This window comes from Pteropus alecto, unplaced genomic scaffold, assembly GCF_000325575.1.
Source record: "Pteropus alecto unplaced genomic scaffold, ASM32557v1 scaffold113, whole genome shotgun sequence".
In the NCBI taxonomy this organism is placed as follows: Eukaryota; Metazoa; Chordata; class Mammalia; order Chiroptera; family Pteropodidae; genus Pteropus; species Pteropus alecto.
Genome location: NW_006433949.1, coordinates 1066738 through 1071594, shown reverse-complemented (window position 1 = coordinate 1071594; position 4857 = coordinate 1066738).

Genomic DNA, 4857 nt, shown 5'->3' with positions numbered 1-4857 from the left:
TACTATATTACTTTCCCCACAAGTGGGACTGGCTAGATTATTTCCAAAGAATTGTCATGTAAATGTCTTCCTGATTCGCTGTGTTTTTTTCCATTATCGCCCTTGCGTTTAGAACCACAGGAAGGTTTCTGACCCAACTAGAATAAATAAAAATCACTCCAAGGCATAGACCTGTTTCTCCATCCCAATTTGGCCTGCATCTAGTCTGCAGAATCTACCTAAAGATTGAACTCTCTTGGGGTCCTTAGGCAGACTTTTCTTTCTTCTTTTTCCCAAACTGAGAACCCACCTAGCCAGCTGCTACGTTTGCAGAGCCTGGAATATAGGCGAATAAAGTTCAGTCCCTTCTCAGCTTTGCCCATTCATCTCCATTCACTTCGGTAGCTCTCTTGTCGTCTGTGTATTCATTCATTATTCATTCCGTCAACAACTAGGTATTGAACAGCTATGTTCCAGGTACTGAGCTAGGCACTGGGGATTCAACAGTGAACAAGACAAACACAGTCTCTGCCCTCATGGAACTGATATTTTATTAAAGAGGACAGACAATATGCACCTAAACATAAATTGGATAATTCTGGATATTGATAAAGGCTACAAAGAAAATAGACAGGCGGACTAGAGAGTGACTGTGGATGGGGTGCTCAGATGAGGTGATTAGGAAAGACTTCTTGGGGGAGTTGACATTTGTGCTGAGACCTAAGTGACAAAAGGGAGGCCAGTGTTGTAAGGATCTGAAGGCAAAGGGGCGAGCCCAGTGCAAAGGTCTCGTAGTAAGGAAAACTAGCTGTATGTGAGGCACAACAGGGAGACGAATGAGGGGAAGTGGGTTACGAGAAATGAGCAAGAGCCGATCACCAGGGGCCCTGCAGTGCAGGGTGAGGAGTATGGATTTGATTCTAAGCACATTGGGGAGTTGTCGAAGGGGTGACAAGATCTGACGTATGATTTTAAAAGACAACTTTAGTTATAGCGTAGGGCATGGATTGCAGAGGAGAGCAAGGGTAGAAGAAATAGAAGGCCGCTGCTATAAAACAGACGAGGTGACGGTGGCTTAGACTAGAGTGATACTGGAGAAGAAGATGAGAAGTAGATGGATTGGAATACATTTTGGAGGCAGAGATAAGTAAACTTGCTGATGGATCGGGTAAGAGGCAGGAGGGAAAGGGGGAATCAAGGATGACTCCTAGGTATGGGTCTAAGAGATGGTTCAGGATCTCTTTTACATTAAACTGGTCCCCATCTGTGAAACACTCAACGCACATGAAGAGAGAGTCCTCTCTCCTTTTCATTCTTATTTCTTGTTTTCCAATTTAGGGCTTGACCCAACTTCCAAATCCATGATGGCCTAAGAATGCAAAGGGATAGTACTAAAGAAAATAGTAACCACCGGTGTATTCCTATTATAAGCTATCAGAAAAGCATGGGATATTGGAGCAAGCACAGGCTCCAGTACCGATGAGGCCTCAGTTAGAATCACAGGCCTTCACTATGGAACTATTAGCAACTTAATGAACATCCCGGAGCCTCGATTTCCTCATCTGTAAAATGGAGTCATGATAAATATCTACTACTTTTCAGAGTCGCAGTGAAGATCAAGTAATCAAATGCACATAATGGTAACTCAATAAATGGCTTCTCCCCCTCCCCCTCTCTCATTTCTCTTTTACCCACCCAAGGTCAGGGTTTCTCTCCTGGCACTATGAGGTTCTGTATTCTGAGAGCTTGAAAGGTATCTGATCCAAAGGGATGGCCACTTTGGCATTAATAAAAGATCTCAGGGTGTTTTGGTAAGAACAGTCAGAGTTTGGAGAGACTGGGGTGCCGTTACTCCAACCCAAAGATGCGACCCCTAATTATAAGTCACTCTGTTTGAGGATTCTAATTCCCCTGTCTTTATGGGCAAATTAGCTGTAGAACGTAGGGAGCCAGAGAGAATTCTCAGGGGCCTCTCTCCATATGCATTGGTAATGCTAACAACTGGGCTTAGCTGACACCCCTGTCGGGGGGGAGGTTTGGAGGGTGAAGAAGAACTAGCCCCAGGACATATGGGTTCTCTGGGAGGCAGCGTATCAGTGAGATGCCAGAGGGGACGTGTACAGATCTACGTGTGCTAAAATAGGTGCAACCCCACCCTGAGAGGAAGTACGTGATCTTTTTCCTCTCTTGAACAAACTCTAGGCAAGTGCTGCATATGAGCAGAGGAATCAGGACTTGGTCATACACCATGTCAGATGTCTAGATAACACCATGCACATTCAGAAAATGTACATCAGATTAACCCTCTTGTACCCAAACTTTCAAAAGGAATCAATCTTTAATAATCTGAAAGATAGTTATTCTTGCAAATCTCATCTCTGCCTCAAAGGGTAAAGTCAACTTAACGTACATCTCTTTCACACTCACAAGCTATTTATCTGTTCGTAGGCAAGAGCTTTAGTCTGTTCACCTTCATATTTGACCACCAATAAATGGCTTCTCCTCCTCCCCCTCCTGTTCCCCGGCTCTTATATTTTTCCACCCAAGAAGTTGAGATGCCAAGAATACGATATTCCTAAAACGAAAATTTCTAAACCCCTCGTCTCTTCTTCAGAATAAATCAAAGGGCGGATTTGTTGCATTCGTTATTTCTTAGTTCTATTGTCTGAAGCATGGATTTCCACTTCTTTTGGAGTTAGGGATAGTTGTTTGTATCTGTTTTAGAGTACATTTAAAATAAACCTTTCTTGAATCATTTATTTGGGAAGAAAGGAGAGACACGGTTTTAATCAATCGTTTTGTTCCTTGACATATATATACCTGTGTACAGGACATGGGTTCTAAGGAAAGACAAAAGGATGAAATAGACGCGGAAGAGAGCGAGGATTACAGAGTGAAGGAAAGATGGAAGGAAGGGGTGAAGGAAGAGGGGGCCGGTTTCGGAAGTCCATTGCCTCCGTGGCGGCGCGGCAGGTTCAGCACCGCGGACAGCTCCCGCCTTTGTCTTGGTCCAAACTCCCGCGCCGGCTCACAGCCAGGCAGCCACCGCTGGCGCACCGCTGCCTTGTCCACGGAACCTGCTTGGGGTGAAAGAGAGTGAGAGAGAGAGAAAGAGAGAGCAGAGCGGGCAGATAGAGGTTTTTCCATCCTCTCCCCGCCTCGTCCGAACTCGGCCCTGATTCCATCCCACCGCATCACCGCAGCGGATTTTAACTTGGTTTCACGCGGAACCTCGCTTCTGTCTACGTGGTGTTGTTGGAAGCCGGGAAGTCATCATGACGAGTTCAGATTAGGTTTAAAATTCGTTTCGCCATCACTGTTCCAGGCCCCAGCCGCCCATAAATTGTCTCCAAATAACACCTACCCTAGCCTGGGGAAAAGGGGGCGATGGTGAACGCTTCCGCCGGTAGGTATCTGGGTTGTGGACGCCTAGACCAGCTGAGCTTTGCCCCAAGACCTGCGGCAGTAAATCCAGGGGAGGGAAAACCGAAACTCAGAGAAGAAAGCCAGGAAGACGAGAAAGCATTTCACTTCCGATGCAACCGAGGCTGAGCAAAAAGCAATGACTTCTGCTCTGATCGGAGACTATACACCCGCAGCATTTTCTCTCCCTTCACCAGGAAAGGCGGCTGGCTCCGAATTCAACAAGCCTCACCCACAGAGGCTGCTCAAAACCAATTTTTTTTTTTTCTAGGAGGTTTCGTAGGATCCAGGATAAAAAGAATCTTCTCACGTTGTTCTCCTCTGCCTGAAACCTTGCTTCCCCGAGGGAATGGGAAATGCGCACAAGCAGCTCATTTTCCAAATCCTACACACACACACACACACACACACACACACACACGCACGCCCAAGGTCAATAAAGTTACGCGATTCCACTCGCTTCCCAGAAGTCGGCCAGCCGATGATATTCGTTCCCCAAGCGGGGACCTAGGGTGCGTGCAGACCCGAAAAGTAAGTTTAACAATGAGCCTCGGCGCAAGGAAGACTGTTCCTCTGGCCGTCTGCGAATATGTTGCGAGGAAAGGCAGACGACTCTTGCAGACCTCCAAAAGCTTTGGGCTCCCACACAGGCCTCCAGGGCTCAGAGGCATCGCCAGGAACCAACCATCCAGGAGACTGGGAGCCCAGCCCAGCCGTGCCAATTGATTGGTAATAAATAAGATACCTAACCGCCCCCCTCGAAAAAATCCCTGGAAGAATAATAATAATAATTATTATTATTATTACTATTATTATTATTTTGTAACAGCATTCTGCCCTTCCCCCCCCGCCCCCTTCTCCCACAAGAAGCCAGGAGGAGAAAGGCGACCGCGAACTGTTGGGCAGCTCAAAGGAGTTTTACAGAAAGCGCGATCCCCGCTGTGGTCCCCGCGGAGCAGAAGGGCGCGCAGCGGGGTAAACATACTCGCCTTGGGAGGAAGGAGCTGGGGGTCGCCTTCCCTGGGCCCCTCCCCCCTCCCGGGGTCCGCGGCGGAGGGCGCCTGGGGGAGTGGGCGGAGCCCCCCAGCCGGCCCCGTGCTCAGTTCAGCCAGGCTGCCGTGTAAACCGCCGCTTTCCGATGCAGATTTCCCTTTTAACACCTTCTAAACAAAGGCTAATGAGGCCACTGCTTTACTCTATCAACACACAATCATTAGCAGCCGAGAAACGTGCGCGCGCACGCACACACACACACACACACACACACACAGCGCACGCAGGCTGCCAAAGTCCGGCGAATTCTAAAGGAACCTATATTAGGCTGACAAAAAGGAGGTGGGATGTGGAAGGGCGGGGAGAGGAGGTGGAAGAGAATGGAAAGGAGAGAGAGGGAGAAACTGGAGAGGAGACAGAGAGGGAGGGGGGAGGGGAAGAGAGCGAGAGAGAGAGAGGGAG